The 22,163-nt window shown below is 40.6% G+C and overlaps 1 long non-coding RNA gene across 1 annotated transcript in view; it reads left to right on the top strand.

Annotated features, from left to right (window-relative positions):
* LOC119537608 overlaps positions 1-21,709 on the top strand; it is a 55,281-nt gene extending 33,572 nt beyond the window's left edge. Inside the window, exons 2-3 of the long non-coding RNA XR_005217449.1 lie at positions 19,448-19,510; positions 21,670-21,709. This is a non-coding gene — a long non-coding RNA (uncharacterized LOC119537608). The remainder of the gene's footprint in view (positions 1-19,447; positions 19,511-21,669) is intronic.
* Positions 21,710-22,163: the final 454 nt, after the last annotated feature.

Genomic DNA, 22,163 nt, shown 5'->3' with positions numbered 1-22,163 from the left:
GAGCATTCTTATTTATTTGTTTTGGCCGGAAACAAAAAATTTAATCTGGAGAAGGATTTTTCATTGCTTTGAGGTAAAGGAGCAGTCTGGGAGACCTGGGGAATCACATCCTTCCCAGGGCTTTATACATCACCACATGCCACTGGCTCCCAAATTTGTATCTCCAGCCTGTACCGCTCCCCTAAAATCATGACATATATCCAACTGCTTGCTTGACATTCCCATCTAATTGACAGCACAAATTGCTCATGCCCGATTCTAACCATCACTGCTTCTCCCTCACCCCCTAGCCCTGCCACCTGCTCTGCTCACAGTCATTCCCATCTTAGTAAACGGTACTTCCATACTTCTAGTTGCTCGGCCCTAGAGTGGGTTGACTGGAGTCCTCCAAAATTCACATCTACCATGAACCTGAGAATGTGACCTTATTTGGAAACAAGGTCTTGGCAGATGTAATCAAGTTGTGATAAGATCATTTTGGATTCAGGTAAGCCCTGAATCCAATGAGACTGGTGTCCTTATAAGAAAAGGGAAATTTGGGCACAGAGCCACAGGGGAGAAGGCCACATGAGGACAGAGGCAGATTGCAGAATGATGCAGCGACAAGCAAAGGAACACCCAGTACGGCTGGCCAGCCAGGAGCTAGGAAGAGGCAAAGACGGATTCTTCCCTAGAGTCTTCAGCAAGATCCTGGCCCTCCCTGCCAATAGCTTTATTTCAGATTTCTATCCTCCAGACTGGGAGAGAATAAATTTCTGTTGCTTTAAGCCACCCAGCCCCAGGAAACGAATACAGGACCCAAACCCTGGGGACATCCCTGGCTTCTCTGTCAAACACTTCACATTCGATGCAACAAAAGTTCCAATTGGTTCTACCTTCAAAATATATCCAGAATATTTTTATTTATTTATTTATTTTTACCATTTCCAACCCTGCCACCTTACTTAAGCCTTCATGTTACACTGTGGCTCAAGATCCAGCAATGACTCCCCAATTCTCTCAGAGCAAAGCAAATTCCCTTCCAATGTCCTACACAACCTGGGTCCCCAGGACCTTTCTGACCTCATCTCCTACCACTCTCACCTTCACTTATTTTCCCTCCAGCCACACTGGACACCTGCCATTCCTCTACCTTGCTGGGCAGGCTTTGGCCTCAGTGCCTTGAAATTTGTAGCTCCCTCTGCCTGAACCACTTTCCCCCCAGGTATCTGCTGGGTCGACTACCTTACCTCTTTCAAACTTTTGCTCAAATACCATATGTTCCTTTTTGCCCAGGCAGTTCCAGTTTGCACCTGTTGTCCTAGTGAAATTATTAATTGTTCCCCCCTTGCACTCTTAAACATGTCCCAGTTTAAATGATAAATTACATGATCACCCTATTCAAAAGTCACTTTCACAAAAATGCCCACCCCCAACCATTAACATTCCCACTTCCCCTTACTCTGTTCTATTTTTTCCATTGCATATATCACTTTCTACCCTACTTATAATTTACCTGTTTATTGTAAATTGTTTACCTATCATTTATTGTCCTTCTCCCTCACTAGTACCACAAAAGTAGGAAATTTTGTCTTTGTTCACTAATATTATTCTGTAACCTTTTAGTGCATAATAGGAAATTAATAAGTGCTTAATGAAATAATATTTTGGAAGGCAAAATATTGGAATTTCTTGGAACTTTATATAGTTTATGAGGAAAATGGGGCTGAATATGTGATATCAGGCAGTCTTAGAAAATCCAGGATGTGTGCTTGCTGTTCTGACCTGCTTACAAAGGATTTTGAGGTACTTTATTAAAATCAAGGTCGGCATCCCATCTTGATGAGGTATGTGAAGAGCATGTGTTCAAGGAACATGTGTATTGGAGATTGTCTTAGTTTGCCAGACCTGCTATGACAAATATCACACAATGGGTTGGCGTAAACAAGACTTCAAGGTTTTAGAGGCCAGAAGTCACAAACCAAGGCATTGGCAATGGCATGCTTTCTCTCAGAGTCTGTAGTGTTCTGGTGAGGGCTTGCTGCAATCCGTGGGGTTCCTTGACTTGTATCTCTACCTCCATCACGAGGTGATGTCCTTGGTCTCCTTCTGTGACCTTTTCTGACTGCCTCCAAATTTCTTCTCTCTATAAAGCCTCTAGCAATAGAGATTAAGACCTATCTCGATTCAATTTGTCCTTTTAACTAATAATATCTTCAAAATATTCTATTAACAAATAAGTTCACACCCATGGGAACATGGATTAAGATTAAGAACTGATATTTTGTGAGGCACATGATTCAATCCCCAACAGAGGTAGATGAAAAGGGATTAAGGAAAGGGATTAGAAGATAATTGTACTGGGGATCTGAGTCTATGGATGGTTGTTGCAATTGACCTAATGCTTAATTTTTTTTTTAATTCAGTTTTATTGAAATATATTCACATACCATACAATCATCCTTGGTATACAATCAACTGTACACAGTATTGAACATATAGTTATGCATTCATCACCACAATCTATTTCTGAACATTTTCCTTACATCAGAAAGAATCAGAATAAGAATAAAAAATAAAAAGAAAAAAAGAACACCCAAACCATCCCCCCATCCCACCCTATTTGTCATTTAGTTTTTGTCCCCACTTTTCTATCCATTCATCCACACACTAGACAAAGGGAGTGTGATCCACAAGGCCTTCACAATCACGCTGTCACCCCTTGTAATCTACATTATTATACAATCGTCTTCAGGACTCCAGACTACTGGGTTGGAGTTTGGTAGTTTCAGGTATTTACTTCTAGCTATTCCAATACATTAAAACCTAAGAGGTGTTATCTATATAGTGCATAAGAATGTCCACCAGAGTGACCTCTCAACTCCACTTGAAATCTCTCAGCCACTGAAAGTATTTTGTCTCATTTTCCATCCCCCTTTTGGTCAAGAAGATATTCTCAATCCCAGGATGCTGGGACCAGATTCATCCCGGGGAGTCATATCCTGCATTGCCAGGGAGATTTACAACCCTGGGAGTCAGGTCCCACGTAGGGGGAAGGGCAGTGAGTTCACCTGTCAAGGTGGCTCAGTTAGAGAGAGAGAGGGCCACGTCTGAGCAACAAAGAGGTACTCAGGGGGAGATTCTTAGGCACAATTATATGCAAGTTTAGCCTCTCCTTTGCAGTAATGAGCCCCACAAGGGCAAGTCCCATGATGGAGGGCTCTGCACATCAAACCACCAGTCCCAATGTTTGCGACATCAACACCAGTCCAGGTGAGGAAGTCCAACACTTCTGCACCTTCCCCCAGCTCCTTGGGGTGGGGGGGTGGGGGGGCTGTAAATACATTTTTTATTCTCTGCCCAAATTACTTTGGGATGCTAACACTTAATTTTGAACATCCTAGCAGCCCAGGCAAAAGGCAAATGAGTACATAAGTCCATCCCCGCCCCATTGTGTGATGAAAAATGAAGGCATCAGTTCAATAGAAGACACATACTTCAAAGTTTTACATTTCAAGAGGAAATATTCATGTTGATATTTGTAAGTAGGGTAACAGCACATCACAGTTTATACGTGCTGTCCTCGGGAAATTGTTAATAGTGTCCCCTGTTCCCTTCCGTCCCAAAAATGTCTTGGTTTGTACAATACATTATAAGAGCACACTATTTGTAAGAGACATTGAATAACATGACAGATAATGGCTTCAATGTCTGTCCTTATAGGAGGGGATACAGACAGTTTCCTCGTACAACCTTTAGAAAAAGCAAGGCCTTGAGGATGAGTTGGGTTCCTTCGAGAATCAGGACACCTTTGAGCAGCTCACAGTTCATACTTGTTCAGAATCAACTAGAATTTGGGAACATTCTCATTGGCGCGAAGTTTCTGTAGCCATCTGGCTCTTGATGTCAGGGTCCTGGTTTCCAAAAGATTCATTAATAGAGAGCCCCTTCTTGACTTATGTACTCACTCTCTTTTGCAAGCAGCTGGTGGGTTCAGTCAGAGAGTTTTCTTTGGATCTGTATGGGTTGCTGGGAAAGCTCCTGTGACTGCTGCTTTCTGTATAGATTTGTTGTGTTTTTAGCACATGTCCCCTCCTACCCACTAACAAGATTACTTTTTTCAGGGAATAATAAGATTTAGACCACTATGTACTATATTTATAAAGTATAGATTTTGCATGAAAAGTTAAATTATTCATTTCAGACTGTTCAATTGTATGCTAAAAACAACAATAAAAGGCTACCTGGCTGAACTCAAGGCATTTTCTAAAATTCCAATCCATTTTCTAAGAATATTGCCTGAGTTTTATAGCACTTCATGCAATTCTGAACTGAGAGTGCAAAGACTTGATTTGTTACCTTGCCTCTGGCCACTCTCAGTTGTATGAACTTGGGTGAGTCCTTTTACCTCTCTGAGCTTTCATTTCCTCCTGTGTAAGGTGAGGGGTGGACTCTATTTCTATAGTCCCTTGTAATTTCATTGCCATGATTCTCTTGTGGAGCTGAGGTATCTGTTTATAAGTTATAACTTGAGCACAGGTAGGCAAGTATTTATCTTTCTTGAAAACCTGACCTCCTGGGCTGTCAGTCCCAGGAGCTCCTCACAGCTCAAGCAGTCAAGGCCAGCCTGAGGCCCAAACAGAAGGCCGATGAAGTTTGATTACCTCCTTGGTTCCTCCTTCCCAGCGTGCCACAGGAGGGCTCTCCAACAACCTGTCCAGACTGATGGTCTTATGGCAGCCCTCAAACCTGGGAGTTCTTATTGTCACCCCTCTCTCCACATTCATTAATATTAACACATCACATATTTTGGAGCACTGATCACGAACCATTTACAATGCTAAGTATTTACCCACATTTAATTACCACGAAAACTCCACCAGGCAGATATGATAATTATTCCCATTTTACAAGCAAGGGCCTGAGTTTCAGGGAGGTGGAAAGACTCACCAAAGGCCACAAAGCAAAGCAGCATTCCAAACCCATACTAAGCTGCTCCATTAGACCACTGTCAGTCTTCAAGGTGGCAGCCATTAATCTGATCCATTAAGCAGGGGCTAGTGGGAGAGGAGACCATTAATCAGCCATTCCCTCCAACCTAACATGTCCAATGAGGAAATGTCAGGTCAGGGAGAACAGGAGAGAAGGAAGCACTGCCCTTCAGAGCTATATTGCTCAGAGGGTTTCAAGGTCACACCAACTGAAGCCTGGGCCATGGGGCCATGAGGGAGGATTTGCCCCTTTGCCCCCTCAGAGTGGGCCTGAGTTGAGCAGGGCAGGTGAGCCTGACACACTCTCTTCTCACCTCAGCTCCAAAGTGACTTCCTGTTTCAAAGCCACTGAAGTGGATGCAAAAGGCAAAGAGAGCCCCAGGCCTTGGCACCTCCTCCCATCCTGCAAAGGTCAGCACAGTCTTACCTAGAACTGCACTGAGGAAGCAATTTCCCCAAACACTCTGGGCTGGGAGATAACTTGCTCCCTCCTCTCCCTTTCATGCTTCTCCTCCATCCCACAGGGCTCTAGCATCCTGCGCCACTGAAGTCTTTGGAGAAAGAGGTTTATGGGGCCTGGTGGTCCTAGCAGGAGAGGGAGGCAGGGAAGGAGGGTTACTTCTGGTCTGGTCTTTCCCCCATCCCACAGAGTACCCCTCCTTCACTGGAAGCCTCCTAACCTGAAGAACAAATGAGACCCCCTGGGATCCCAAAATAGCTCCCTTCACAGCTGCACAGCATCCATTTATAGCACAGCCTTCTCTGCAGCACCAGGCTGCTTCTGACGGGGGCACTTCTGAGGTCAGTGCTCGCGAACACCAGGTTCAATGTCGTTTGAGTACAGAAACGCTGATAAAGGACCTATTATGGTCTCGTCACTCTTTTTCAGGGCTTGCCCCAACCCTCAGAGACTTTGAAGGGCCAAATTTGTTTTGACCCAGAGCCAGACTGCTGTACCTCCAACAATAACCCAGAAGCTTGTCAGTCCCATCCCCTGGGCCCCAAAGCAGGTGACAATGTTCTCTTTGGTGGCAGTAGGACATGCAGTACCAAATTTATGCTTGGGCCTAAGGCCAAGTAAATCTGACACCCCCAGGGAAGCTCCCCCATAGATCTTTTTGTATATAATGCTCATTTATTAGCAATAAAAAAAAATGGTGCTCTTAATTGACTATCTACTCCTGTTATTCATACCAATTCTGAATGTCACCTTATGGAGTGAAGGCTCCCCAGCCCCACCCCAATGAGATGGGTTCTGAACTTCCTCCTCATACCCGATCTAAAATAAATTAACTTTGACCCACTTTCTTGCAAGTCGCTTATTTAGAGAAGGGCTGAAATAGTCCACTGATAACCAAGTGTATTTTGCTTCTTCACTCCTGACTCTGAGCAGGGCCACGAGGTCAAGAGTGACCCTGGCTGGCCTCTTAAATTTTAGGTAGCCTTCCTCTGCTTTCTGCAATGGCCAGCAGAACTTGTGTTCTTGAAACAAACCTTTTTTTTTTGTTAAAGCAAACTCAGGCCTCATCGGAGCTTGTTCAGCGCAGTTTTCTGGAACCAGACTTCCCTTCTAAATTTGCCGCACAGGAGCAAGTCTTGGCTGATGAAGGCCTGGAGTGAGCTTTCTGAAGCTGGGATGCTGTCTTGGCACATCTGCCTTGTTAAGGCAGCAGAGGCCCTAGAGCAGGGGCACCAAGAACCTGGGTTGCATAGCCACACTGCCTGGGGTGCTACGAAGTTCCTACTGACGGCCACGTGTGAGCGCTCAAATCAGCTATATCCGCTCCTGAGGGTCAGGCTCCTGTCCGCAGAGGGGGTACAGCGACGATCGTTTGCTGACATGAGATATTCACACAAAGCACTTGGGACATAAAAATGACTCGGTTTAGCCATAATTATTATTTTGACATGGGAATATCAAATATCACTTAAGATCTTTGTTACATCTTCTTTTAATGGCCAATACTTTAAAAAATTAACCATACGATGCCAGGTCATCTTCTTTCTTCCCATTGTACTGTGTCTCCTTCCCTCCGAACCCTTTCGTTGTCAGGAAAGGCAAGTGGCACAGAATGCCAGAGGACGGTCTGTGGATGTTGCCTTAAAACAAAGAAAGAGAACCTTCTCAGTATTTCTTTAAAACAGAACTTGATTTTTCTTTTTTTTAAAAACTTTATCAAAAAAAAAACACAAACATTTCAAACAAAATAAAACAAAGGAATAGGAAAAACAAATAACATAAAATAATTATATTGCTTCCAACATGCTCCTACCATACCCCAAGAAAATTAACAAACCATAGTCATTCCTGAGCACTCCCGCATCGTTAAAATTATCCTCAACATCTTATCTGAGAACTCAATTTTTCTGTAAATGAATCTATTTATTTATTTATTTACTTTGAACGCTCACCCTGCTGAATGGCAGAATCACAATTTCAGTCAATTCAGAGCCTTTCACTTTAAACCAGGGATTGGGTTTTTATTCTGGGAGTGGGTGGCGAGAGTGAAATGGACTTGGAAGTTAGCTGCTCCTCAGTCATCAGCCTATAGCCCTCTAGCTTCTGCTGTGAGGCCTTTGTTTCCTTTGGGCTTTGAATATTTTTCAGGGGTCACTTCTGCAAACTGGTCTCTCTTGATTTGGCTCTTTCTCAGTTGCCCTCAGCACACACTGGGGTTTGGGAAATTTGTGGAGCTGTCTGAGGTCCTGTCAGTCTCTGTGCCACTATTGGGCTCTCAGAAAATCACTTCACTTCCCCCACCCCATGGTGTTCCGTGGCATATGGGAAATCTATGGGAGGCAGTCTCAGACTGGCTTGTCTGTATATAACACCTGTGGCCTGGTTTGCATCAGAAAACGTGGAAGCATGGCATTTTCCTGGGCTCCACTCAAGAACAGACACGACCCCTGCCTTTTTCCTGTCTTGAAATTGGCCTCAGGTGTAGAATACTTCTTCAGAGTTGGTTGGTATGTACACTTGCTCTTTCTTCTTCTCTAATTTTCTCTCCTCTCTAGCTCATGGCATCTTTCACCTAGGAATAAGAAAAACTGTTCAATCATGTGTTTTTAAAAATCTGCTTTTTGTACTATAAGTTTTTATATGCTTAGTCCTTCTGGATCTACATTTTTTTTTTTCTTTTACTTACGGAAAATTTCAAACATATTAGAAGTGTTAAGAACAGTTTCTTGAACCCCATGTACCCATCATTCAGCTTCAACAATTACCAATTCATGGTCAATCTTACTTCATTTAAACCCTACCTACTTCTCTGCTGTACCACCTGATTATTTTGAATCAGATTCTAGATATACTACCACTGCAGCCATGAATATTTCAGCATGTATCTCTAAACTACAAAAGATTCTTTTTGTAAAACACAGCCGCCATACCATTATTTTACCTAAAAATCACAAACTAGTATTTACTTAATAGCATTAAATATCTAGGCAGTGTTCAAGTTTCCTCAACTGTCTTGTACATTTTTAATACTTTGTTGTTCAAGTCAGGAACTAAGTAAGATTCACATACTGCAGTTGTTTGATATGAATGTCTTTTAAGTGTCTTTTATTCTATAGGTTCCCTCCCTCTACCCCCTTAAATAATTTGTTGAAGAAGCTGAGTCATTTGCTAGTAGAGTTTCTCACCATCTGGATTTTGCTGCTTATAGCCTTGTGGTCTTCCTCTGCCCCCTGCCCTATACTGTGGTAGTCAGATGTAGAGGCATGATCAGATTAATAAGCGTACTTCATAGGTGGTGAGGGTGGGTTTCTATAAGAAGGCACTGATCTCCAGCAGATCCTGTTTTCTCTTATGTTAGCAGCCATTGATGATCATTGCCTAGACCCATTATTTGCAACCTTAGAGGTTGCAAAATTTCAACAAATATTCTAATTGTACTGTTCCTTATTCATTTATTAGCTAAAGTAATTTAATAAAAAGAAACTCCCCCTTATCAGCTATTTGGTTATCTAAGGTAGAGTTTGAATAGAAAAAAATACAGCAAATTTTTGATTATTAGTTTTACTTTTACTAGTTTTCAAAATATTATGTAGCATTCTCCAAAGGTGATCTTTTTTTAAAGTATCATTATGAATTCATGGATTTAAACATATTTGAAATGTTGAAATCCATTGCAGTTATTTTTGCAGAACCTCATTTTGTCCTTCTTTGGCCAATGGAAGCCTCTTCAAGTTGGCCCCTGAGTCTTTGATATGATAGCAGTAATTTTTGAGAACTTCTTTGTTATTTGGTATGATACAAATGTTTCCAGGCTCCTTTGCATATTTCCTGCACCAGATATGGAACCAGATATTTCTCTAAGGATCCTCAGTTATCTTGATGGGGAAAAGGTGATTCAAAATCACAATCTGGGCCACAGAACTATGCATTCCCATTGGGTTGATTATTGTTTCCAGTCTTTTTCAGAGGATAAAGGTAAGAATGAAGAAAAAATACATCATGAGTTCATATTCATAAATCATTTCAAATTCAGGACTACAAGGTTTTTACTTTGCTGCATTTATCTTACGTCAATTTCTCCTTTCTTCTTTTTGTAAAAAATCCTGGTTCCCAAGGACCCCAACATGATCACACATTTGCTTTAATACACAATACACACCCAACAGCATTAGAATACCAATTGTACCACCAACAATACAATGACAGAAAACATTTTAAGGTGAGTGTGTGTGTGTGTGTGTGTGTGTGTGTTTAGTTCTTTTTGCCTTTGGATAATATCCACTTGGGACATACAGTTAAATAACTGTGTTTTAAGGGGCATAGTCTTTTTTAAATGCAATTTTATTGAAATATATTCACATAACATATAATCATTCAAAGTGTACAATCAATTGTTCACAGTATCGTCATATAGTTGTGAATTCATCTCAACAATCAATCTTTGAACATTTTCATTACTCAAAAAAATAAAATTAAAATTAAAATAAAAAGTATATCCGAAACATTCCCTTCCCCTCCTCCCCACCATTGTTCATTTACTTTTTTTAAAATTTAGTTTTATTGAGATATATTCACACACCCTACAGTCATCCACAGTGTACAATTGATTATTCATAGCAACATCATACATTTGTGCATTCATCACCAGAATCAATTTTTGAACCTTTTCCTTACTTCAAAATAAAAATAAAAGCAAAAAAGAACACCTAGATCTTTCCATCCCCTCCATCCACCCATTCTTCAACTAATTTTTGTCCCCATTTTTCCATTCATCTGTCCATACACTGTATAAAGGGAGTGTGAGCCACGAGGTTTTCATGATCACACAATCACACTGTGCAAGCTACAAAGGTTATATAATCATCTTCAGGAATCAAGGTCACTGGGTTGCAGTTCAACAGCTTCAGGTATTCCCCTTTAGCCATTCCAATACACTAAAAACTAAAAGGTGACATCTATATAGTGCATAAGAATACCCCCCAGAGTGACCTCTTGGCTCCATTTGAAATCTCTCAGCCACTGGAACCTTATTTTGTTTCATCTCTCTTCCCCCTTTTGGTCAAGAAGATCCTCTCAATCCCATAGTGCTGGATCCAGGCTCATCCCCAGGGGTTGTTTCCTGCATTGCCAGGGGGATTTACACCCCTGGGTGTCAGGGGCATAGTCTTTTGAGATCCTCAAATCAAACTTCTGCAAATCAAAAGCTTTGACTTCTGAAACACCAAAGCCAAGAATTAGACTTTTTTGTTCTCCTGTCTTGAGAAAATAGATGCCACACATGATCTAGCTGCTTACACGGGGGAGGCTTAGAATAGAATAGGAAATATCTGGGAAAAACAAATCGGTTAATTGTGCAAAATGCCATCCCATCACTTTCATTGTTCAGAAATATGCTTTATTTTTTGGTGTCGATATGAACCTATTATTTCTTTCAAATGTATTAATTAAGATGGGATTATGTATTTATTTGCATGTATATGTGTCAAATTTTCTCAGACGAAAGATCCTAGTACAGGCCAGCCACAGATTCTATTGCTAACATTACCTGAGTCATTTAATGAGGGAAAAATCAATTTCTTTTTGAGACTTACTTGATTAGTGTAGTGAATGTTGGCACAAGTCAAAAGATTTATGTCTTAGAAATTTTTTTTGTTGCGGTTGTTGGCTGCTGCCTCTTTCTTTCCTGCTCTGTGCCATCTAAATTGAACTAAAACACATGAGCCATACAGACGAAGGGACTCCTGACTGCAGAGCTAAAAGTGAATGCCAAGAAAAAGGCAAAAGCAAGTGTGTTTAGTTCTTTTTGCCTTTGGATAATATCCACTTGGGACATACAGTTAAATAACTGTGTTTTAAGGGGCATAGTCTTTTTTAAATGCAATTTTATTGAAATATATTCACATAACATATAATCATTCAAAGTGTACAATCAATTGTTCACAGTATCGTCATATAGTTGTGCTTGAATTTTTTTTTTTAATCATTTTATTGAGATATATTCACATACCATGCAGTCATACAAAACAAATTGTACTTTCGATTGTTTACAGTACCATTACATAGTTGTACATTCATCACCTAAATCAATCCCTGACACCTTCATTAGCACACACACAAAAATAACAAGAATAATAATTAGAGTGAAAAAGAGCAATTGAAGTAAAAAAGAACACTGGGTACCTTTCTCTGTTTGTTTGCTTCCCCTACTTTTCTACATATCCATCCATAAACTAGACAAAGTGGAGTTTGGCCCTTATGGCATTCCCAATCCCACTGTCACCCCTCATAAGCTACATTTTTATACAACTGTCTTCGAGATTCATGGGTTCTGGGTTGTAGTTTAATAGTTTCAGGTATCCACCACCAGCTACCCCAATTCTTTAGAACCTAAAAAAGGTTGTCTAAAGTGTGCGTAAGAGTGCCCACCAGAGTGATCTCTCGGCTCGTTTTGGAATCTCTCTGCCACTGAAGCTTATTTCATTTCCTTTCACATCCCCCTTTTGGTCAAGAAGATGTTCTCCATCCCACGATGCCGGGTCTACATTTCTCCCCGGGAGTCATATTCCACGTTGCCAGGGAGATTCACTTCCCTGGGTGTCTGATCCCACGTAGTGGGGAGGGCAGTGATTTCACCTTTCAAGTTGGCTTAGCCAGAGAGAGAGGGCCACATCTGAGCAACAAAGAGGCATTCAGGAGGAGACTCTTAGGCACAAATACAGGGAGGCCTAGCCTCTCCTTTGCAGCAGCCGTCTTCCCAAGGGTAAAACTTATGGTAGAGGGCTCAACCCATCAAACCACCAGTCCCCTATGTCTGTGGTCATGTTAGCAACCATGGAGGTGGGGTAGGCGAATACCCCTGCATTCTCCACAGGCTCCTCAAGGGGGCACTACATCTTTTTTTTTTTTTTTCCTTGTTTGTCTTTTTTCTTTTCTTTTTTTTTTTTTTTAACTTTCCCTTCTTTTTTCAAATCAACTGTATGAAAAAAAAAGTTAAAAAGAAAACAAACATACAATAAAAAAACATTTCAAAGAGACCATAGCAAGGGAGTAAGAAAAAGACAACTAACCTAAGATAACTGCTTAACTTCCAACATGTTCCTACTTTACCCCAAGAAAGTTACATAATATAGCAACATTTCAGTGAACTTGTTCCTACTACATCCATCAGAAATTAACAGACCATAGTCATTTCTGGGCATCCCCAGAACGTTAAATAGCTTATCTGCTCTTCTTGGATTATTGTTCCCCTACATTCTACATTATAAACCATTTGTTTTACATTTTTCAAAGTTCACATTAGTGGTAGCATATAATATTTCTCTTTTTGTGCCTGGCTTATTTCGCTCAGCATTATGTCTTCAAGGTTCATCCATGTTGTCATATGTTTCACCAGATCGTTCCTTCTTACTGCCGCGTAGTATTCCATCGTGTGTATATACCACATTTTATTTATCCACTCATCTGTTGAAGGACATTTGGGTTGTTTCCATCTCTTGGCAATTGTGAATAATGCTGCTATGAACATTGGCGTGCAGATATCTGTTCGTGTCACTGCTTTCCGATCTTCCGGGTATATACCGAGAAGTGCAATCGCTGGATCGAATGGTAGCTCTATATCTAGTTTTCTAAGGAACTGCCAGACTGACTTCCAGAGTGGCTGAACCATTATACAGTCCCACCAACAATGAATAAGAGTTCCAATTTCTCCACATCCCCTCCAGCATTTGTAGTTTCCTGTTTGTTTAATGGCAGCCATTCTAACTGGTGTTAGATGGTATCTCATTGTGGTCTTAATTTGCATCTCTCTAATAGCTAGTGAAGCTGAACATTTTTTCATGTGTTTCTTGGCCATTTGTATTTCCTCTTCAGAGAACTGTCTTTTCATATCTTTTGCCCATTTTATAATTGGGCTGTCTGTACTATTGTCATTGAGTTGTAGGATTTCTTTATATATGCAAGATATCAGTCTTTTGTCAGATACATGGTTTCCAAAAATTTTTTCCCATTGAGTTGGCTGCCTCTTTACCTTTTTGAGAAATTCCTTGGAGGTGCAGAAACTTCTAAGCTTGAGAAGTTCCCATTTATCTATTTTCTCTTTTGTTGCTTGTGCTTTGGGTGTAAAGTCTAGGAAGTGGCCTCCTAATACAAGGTCTTGAAGATGTTTTCCTACATTATCTTCTAGGAGTTTTATGGTACTTTCTTTTATATTGAGATCTTTGGTCCATTTTGAGTTAATTTTTGTGTAGGGGGTGAGGTAGGGGTCCTCTTTCATTCTTTTGGATATGGATATCCAACTCTCCCAGCCCCATTTGTTGAAAAGACCATTATGGCTCAGTTCGGTGACTTTAGGGGCCTTATCAAAGATCAGTCGGCCATAGATCTGAGGGTCTATCTCTGAATTCTCAATTCGATTCCATTGATCTATATGTCTATCTTTGTGCCAGTACCATGCTGTTTTGGCAACTGTGGCTTTATAATAAGCTTCAAAGTCAGGGAGTGTAAGTCCTCCCACTTCGTTTTTCTTTTTTAGAGTGTCTTTAGCAATTCGAGGCATCTTCCCTTTCCAAATAAATTTGATAACTAGCTTTTCCAAGTCTGCAAAGTAGGTTGTTGGAATTTTGATTGGGATTGCATTGAATCTGTAGATGAGTTTGGGTAGAATTGACATCTTAATGACATTTAGCCTTCCTATCCATGAACATGGAATATTTTTCCATCTTTTAAGGTCCCCTTCTATTTCTTTTAGTAGAGTTATGTAGTTTTCTTTGTATAGGTCTTTTACATCTTTGGTTAAGTTTATTCCTAGGTACTTGATTTTTTTAGTTGCTATTGAAAATGGTATCTTTTTCTTGATTGTCTCTTCAGTTTGTTCATTTCTAGCATATAGAAACATTACTGACTTATGTGCATTAATCTTGTATCCCGCTACTTTGCTAAATTTGTTTATTAGCTCTAGTAGGTGTATCGTTGATTTCTCAGGGTTTTCTAGATATAAGATCATATCATCTGCAAACAATGACAGTTTTACTTCTTCTTTTCCAATTTGGATGCCTTTTATTTCTTTGTCTTGCCGGATTGCCCTGGCTAGCACTTCCAGCACAATGTTGAATAACAGTGGTGACAGCGGGCATCCTTGTCTTGTTCCTGATCTTAGAGGGAAGGCTTTAAGTCTCTCACCATTGAGTACTATGCTGGCTGTGGGTTTTTCATATATGCTCTTTATCATGTTGAGGAAGTTTCCTTCAATTCCTACCTTTTGAAGTGTTTTTATCAAAAACGGATGTTGGATTTTGTCAAATGCTTTTTCAGCATCTATTGAGATGATCAATTGATTTTTCCCTTTTGAGTTTTTAATGTGTTGTAATACATTGATTGTTTTTCTTATGTTGAACCATCCTTGCATGCCTGGAATGAACCCCACTTGGTCATGGTGTATGATTTTTTTAATGTGTCTTTGGATTCGATTTGCAAGTATTTTGTTGAGGATTTTTGCATCTATATTCATTAGGGAGATTGGCTGGTAGTTTTCCTTTTTTGTAGCATCTTTGCCTGGTTTTGGTATTAGATTGATGTTAGCTTCATAAAATGAGTTAGGTAGTGTTCCATTTTTTTCAATGTTTTGAAAGAGTTTGAGTAAGATTGGTGTCAGTTCTTTCTGGAAAGTTTGGTAGAATTCCCCTGTGAAGCCATCTGGCCCTGGGCATTTATTTGTGGGAAGATTTTTGATGACTGATTGGATCTCTTTGCTTGTGATGGGTTGGTTGAGGTCTTCTATTTCTTCTCCGGTCAGTCTAGGTTGTTCATATGTTTCCAGGAAATTGTCCATTTCTTCTACATTATCCAGTTTGTTGCCATACAGTTGTTCATAATATCCTCTTATAATTTTTTTAATTTCTTCAGGATCTGCAGTTATGTCACCTTTTTCATTCATTATTTTGTTTATATGGGTCTTCTCTCTTTTTGATTTTGTCAGTCTAGCTAGGGGCTTGTCAATCTTGTTGATCTTCTCAAAGAACCAACTTTTGGTGATATTTATCCTTTCTATTGTTTTTTTGTTCTCTATGTCATTTATTTCTGCTTTAATCCTTGTTATTTCTTTTCTTGTACTTGGTTTAGGATTGGTTTGCTGTTCATTTTCTAACTTCTTCAGTTGATCCATTAGTTCTTTGATTTTGGCTCTTTCTTCCTTTTTAATATATGCGTTTAGTGCTATAAATTTCCCCCTTAGCACTGCTTTTGCTGCATCCCATAGGTTTTGGTATGTTGTGTTCTCATTTTCATTCGTCTCTATATATTTAGCAATTTCTCTTGCTATTTCTTCTTTAACCCACTGATTGTTTAGGAGTGTGTTGTTTAACCTCCAGGTATTTGTGAATTTTCTAAGTCTCTGATGGTTATTGACTTCTAATTGTATTCCATTGTGGTCAGAGAATGTGCTTTGAATAATTTCAATCTTTTTAAATTTATTGAGGCTTGTTTTATGTCCCAGCATATGATCTATTCTGGAGAAAGTTCCGTGAGCACTAGAAAAGTATGTGTATCCTGGTGATTTGGGATGTAATATCCTGTAGATGTCTGTTAAATCTAATTCATTTATCAGATTGTTTAGGTTTTCAATTTCCTTATTGGTCTTATGTCTGGTTGATCTATCTATAGGAGAGAGTGATGTGTTGAAGTCTCCCACAATTATTGTGGAAACATCAATTGCTTCCTTTAGTTTTGCCAATGTTTCTCTCATGTATTTTGTGGCACCTTGATTGGGTGCATAGACATTTACGATTGTTATTTCTTCTTGCTGAATTGCCCCTTTTATTAGTATGTAGTGGCCTTCTTTGTCTCTCAAAACATCCCTGCATTTGAAGTCTATTTTATCTGAGATTAATATTGCTACACCTGCTTTCTTTTGGCTGTAGCTTGCATGAAATATTTTTTTCCATCCTTTCACTTTCAGTTTCTTTGTGTCCCTGTGTCTAAGATGAGTCTCTTGTATGCAACATATTGATGGTTCATTTTTTTTGATCCATTCTGCGAATCTATATCTTTTAATTGGGGAGTTTAATCCATTTACATTCAACGTTAAAACCGTGAAGGCATTTCTTGAATCGGCCATCTTATCCTTTGGATTATGTTTGCCATATTTTTCCCTCTCTCTATTAATATCCTTTATTGTACCCATACCGAATCTCTTTAGTACTGAACCTTTTTCCAAGTCTCTCTGTCCTGTCTTTGTTTCTCTGTCTGTAGGGCTCCCTTGAGTATCTCCAGTAGGGCAGGTCTCTTGTTAGCAAATTCTCTCAGCATTTCTTTGTCTGTGAAAAATTTAAGCTCTCCCTCAAATTTGAAGGAGAGCTTTGCTGGATAAAGTATTCTTGGCTGGAAATTCCTCTCACTCAGAATTTTAAATATATCGTGCCACTGCCTTCTCGCCTCCATGGTGGCTGCTGAGTAGTCACTACTTAGTCTTATGCTGTTTCCTTTGTATGTGGTGAATTGCTTTTCTCTTGCTGCTTTCAGAACTTGCTCCTTCTCTTCTATGTTTGACAGTGTGATCAGTATATGTCTCGGAGTGGGTTTTTTTGGATTTATTCTATTTGGAGTTCGCTGAGCATTTATGATTTGTGTATTTATGTTGTTTAGAAGATTTGGGAAGTTTTCCCCAACAATTTCTTTGAATACTCTTCCTAGACCTTTACCCTTTTCTTCCCCTTCTGGGACACCAATGAGTCTTATATTCGGACGTTTCATATTATCTATCATATCCCTGAGGTCCATTTCGAGTTTTTCAATTTTTTCCCCATTCTTTCTTTTATGCTTTCATTTTCCATTCTGTCATCTTCCAGGTCACTGATTCGTTGTTCAACTTCCTCTAGTCTTGTACTATGAGTGTCCAGAATCTTTTTAATTTGGTCAACAGTTTCTTTAATCTCCATAAGATCATCCATTTTTTTATTTAGTCTTGCAATGTCTTCTTTATGCTCTTCTAGGGTCTTCTTGATTTCCTTCATATTCCGTACTATGGTCTCATTGTTCATCTTTAGTTCTTTGAGTAGCTGCTCTAGGTGTGTCTCTTCTGGTCTTTTGATTTGGGTGCTTGGGCTTGGGTTATCCATATCGTCTGGTTTTTTCATATGCTTTATAATTTTCTGTTGTTTTTGGCCTCGTGGCATTTGCTGAACTTGATAGGGTTCTTTTAGGGTTTGTAGACCAGTTGAAGTCCTTATCTCTAATTTATCAGATCTACAGCTTCGTGGAGTACACTTTCTCTAACTAACCAGCAGGTGGCGTCCACGAGCCACCTGTTCTCCACAAGCCAGATCTCCCCTGCTTAGCCTTTTTGGTGAGTGGGGGAGTGAGTCTTGTGGGGCCCAATTGGTGTACCAAGCTTGCGTGTGTAGTTGGTGTTGCCTGCCCTGTATGTGGGGCGTGTTTCTGGGCAGTCGGGGAGGGGGGGTGGCCCTAACAGTCAAATCTCCCTGATGATCCTAGAGTTTTAAAGCTACTGCAATAGTCTAATCCTTCAGTTCAGTCCTGCCACAGTTTGTCTCTGCCACTGACCCACAAGTCTTTGGTATTGGCGTATGGCTCCTGAGACTTGCAAGTGGGCCCCTCTTCCAGGCTGTGCACCCCGGGTCCTCTGTTGAGGGATGACTGTGCTATGTCACAGGTGAGTGCCGTCCCCCCAGGGCAGTTCTGGGCTGCTGGGCTGTGTTGGGAGGCTCCCAGTCTGCTCAAATGATGGCTGAATGGGGCTCTGTTAATTCACACTGCTCCCCCTTCCCAGCTCTGGGACATTCAGCTGAGGTTGCAGGGAAGGCTAATGTCCACGCCCAGTTTTGTGGTGTGTGCCTGTTATTTGAAGCACTTCCGTCACACTGGGTTGTCTGGGGCAGCTCTGGGCTATGGGGCTGGCGATGGGCAGGAGTGTTTCCTGTCCACCAGGATGGTGGCTGTGAGCGGACACCCCCCTTTTCTTGGGAAGTTGTGTTGTTTAGTGAATTTTCTCAGCCACTGGATTATTGCCTTTTGTCTCAGAGCTCTCTTAGTTCTGCTCTTGACTTGACGTGCCCAAATTTCAATTCTTTGAAGCTTTCTGTATTGAGCTTCTTAGAGTAATTGTTTTAGAAAAAGCAAAAAGGATTTAAAAAAAAAAAAAAAAAAAAAAAAACGGCCCTCCTCAGAGATCTAATGGGTTATTGAAATGCTAATAGACAAAGCAACCAGGCCATTAAGGAAAGGTGCACAGGGCAGAGAGATCAGCCTTGCTTCGGGATTTGCATATGCGCCTCAAGGCCTGATCTCCGCCCTTCCCCTTTCTGTGTTCACCAGAACTCCAAAAATCCTCTGCTTTTATTTTGGAGTTTTTCGTGTTGTTTTTTTTCTATGCCTGTCTCCTCTCTGCTGGGCTGGCTGCTCTCAGAGTCTCTGGTGTCTGGTCTCAGTCTATCTATGGTTGGAGTTTGAATCAGTAGAATGAGTTTCCCATAAGAGCAGCCACTGCAATTCTCCCTTCTCCTTCCTGGAGCTGACAGCCCCTCCTCCCCCGGGACTGAGCCTGGCAGGGAGGGGCGCGGGTCCCCTGGCCGCAAAAACTTACAGATTTCGCTGATCTCAGCAGTTCCACGTTTTCATGAGTGTTGTATGAAGTATGCCCAAAGACAGATTGCTCTGTGGTGTCCAGTCCACGCAGTTCCTGGCTTTTTACCTACTTTCCTGGAGGAGTAACTAAAACATACAGCTCACCAGTCTGCCATCTTGCCCCGCTGTGCTTGAATTTTAAGTGATAGAAGTTGAGGACAAAATAACCCCTCTACTTCTTTATAAATTGGTGAACATCTAAGTTCATTACTGGGTTTATAATAGCCATTTGATAAATCCATATATGAGTTAGACTGGATCAGAAATGGCTTTAGCCTGGACATTTAAACCAACAGCCAATTGCTACAGTGAGTTATGCCAGAGCAGATGTTTCTCTGGATTCTGGCAGCGCTGAGTTTTCAGGTGGACTCCTGTCTTCTAGGGGGCTGCAAAGTCTGGTGTTTGGAACTTGATGAGGCCCTTGTGAAGCTCAAGTCACCTCAAGGTAAAGTGCATCTTTATTGAGTCACCTGTTATTTGCCTGTTCACATAACCTGATTCAAAATTTCTGCTTTTGTCAAGGGCAGGGTGTAACAGTTTATCAATCATTACTTATAGAATATGTTAATATAAATATAATAACATATTGACATAAATGTATTACTTATATTAATATATGTTACCTATCATTTTCTATTTAGTCAATAACCATGCATCATTCATGTTTTCAGATGATGAGTTGCATATAAACAGCCACCCAGTGTGTTGCTGTGTTCTGACTGGTTGCACTAGTTTGAGATCCAATTGGTCAAAGGTTAAGCTAGGGACATCAGGGCACAAGTCTTGTTGTACGTAGGTTTTAAAAGTAGAGCATGCATATAGCTTTTATTTTTTCTAAGCAGACACCTGACAAGGTCCTGATCAATGGATTTTGCAGATGAAATGTTTAAAAACACAATTTGCCTTTTCTTCATTCATTCAATCAACAAATACTTATTAGGTGCTTATTAAGTGCCAGGCACTGAGGTAGGAATAGAAGTTACAGCAGTGAACAAAATAGACAAAAATACCTGCCCTCATAAAGCTTACATTAGAGTGAGGAGCAGGGCAGACAAAGACAATTACAAAGAAATAATAGATATATATAGCAGGTCAGGTAATAAGTGCCATGGAGAAAAATAAATGAGGAAAGAGGGATAGGGACTGTTGGGGATGAGGCTAGAGTGCTGCTTTTAACAGCATGGTCAGGTGGCAACATTACAGAGGTGACATCTGAGCAAGCACCTGAAGAAGGTCATGGAGTGAGCCAGGTGGAACTCTGGGAAGAGGGAACAGTGAGGCAGCACAGAAAAAGAATTTTACCCCAGGTCTTTCAGAACTTAAGCCCAGGCTTATCATCATGCTGCTATGGGACAGTCCCAAACACACTGAGACCAGGTCCTACTCAGTGCTGCTCACGTATGCACGCACAGAGAATCGTGGGGAGGTCTAGTTAATATGTGGATTCCTGGGCCTATCTCCAGAGATTCAATTCAGTAGGTCCTTGCCAGGGTCAGAGAATTTTTTTAATACAGTTTTACTGAGATATATTCATATACCAGATAATCACCCAAAGTGTACAATCAATGGTTCATGGTATCATCATATAGTTGTGCATTCCTCACCACAATTAATTTTTGAACATTTTCATTACTCCAAAATAAATAAATAAATAAAAAAGAACATTCAAAACTTCCCATATCCCTTATGCCCCTGTTCTGGTTTGCTAATGCTGCCATTATGCAAAACACCAGAAATGGATTGGCTTTTACAAAGGTGGTTTATTTGGTTACAGTTACAGTCTTAAGGCCTTAAAGTGTCCAAAGTAAATCATCAGCAATAGGGTACCCTCACTGCAGAAAGGCCACTGGTGTCCGGAAAACCTCTGTTAGCTCAGAAGGCACATGGCTGGCATCCGATTGCTCCCAGGTTGCCTTTCAAAATGGCGTTCTCCAAAATGTCTCTGTATCAGCCTCTTGGGGCAAACTCTGGCCTAGTAGCTCCAAAGCATCAGCAAAACTCTGCTTTCAACAGCTGTCTTCAAAATGTCTCTGTAAGTTGCAGTAGCAAGCTCCTTCTGAGCTCTTATATAGTGCTCTAGTAAACTTATCAAGGCCCACGCTGAATGGGTGGGGCCACACCTCCATGGAAATTATCTAATCAGAGTTATCACCTACAAGTGTGTGGGTCACAACTCCATGGAAACAACCTAATCCAAAGGTTCCAACTTAATCAACACTAATATGTCTGACCCCACAAGATTGCATCAAAGAACATGGCTTTTTCTGGGGGACATAATATATACAAACTGGCACCCCCCCATTATTTATTTATTTTTTGTCCTTGTTTTCTTACTCATCTGTCCATACACTGGATAAAAGGAGCATAAGTTGCAAAGTTTTCACAATTACATAGTCATACTGTGAAAGCTATATAGTTATACAATGATCCCTAAGGTGGATTACAGTTCAAGAGTTTCAGGTATTTCCTTCTAGTTATTCTAATACACTAAAAAGGGATATCTATATAATGCATAAGAATACCTTCCAGAATGACCTCTCAACTCTATTTGAAATCTCTCAGCCACTGAAACTTTATTTTGTTTCATTTCTTTTCTCCCTTTAGGTCCAAGAAGGCTTTCTCAATCCCATGATGTCAGGACCCAGCTCATCCCTGGGAATCAAGTCCCACGTAGGGGGAAGGGCAATGAGCTTACCTGCAGAGTTGGCTTAGAGAGAGAGGCCACATTTAAGCAACAAAAGAGGTTCTCTGGGGGTTACTCTTAGGCATAATCGTAAGCAAGCTTAGCTTCTCTTTTGCAGGAATAAGTTTCATAAGGGCAAGCCCCAAGACTGAAGGCTTGGCCTATTAAATTGGTTGCGAGAATACCAGAAATTTCCCAGGTGGGGAAGTTTAATATTTCCACATTTTCCCCCAGTCCCTCAAGGGGGCTTTGCAAATACTTTTTTTATTCTCTGCCCAAATTATTCTGGGATGTATCAGGGCATCACACTAACCTATACAAACCAACAAGATTTCGCTTCCTATTCAAGGTTCCATGTAATTATGGTGTTAGAATAAACTGAACATACAAATTAAATTAGATAGTGTGCTACAGA

The sequence above is a fragment of the Choloepus didactylus genome, chromosome 6 (genome assembly GCF_015220235.1).
Source record: "Choloepus didactylus isolate mChoDid1 chromosome 6, mChoDid1.pri, whole genome shotgun sequence".
NCBI classification, from domain to species: domain Eukaryota; kingdom Metazoa; phylum Chordata; class Mammalia; order Pilosa; family Megalonychidae; genus Choloepus; species Choloepus didactylus.
This window is presented reverse-complemented; position numbering and strand designations above follow the sequence as displayed.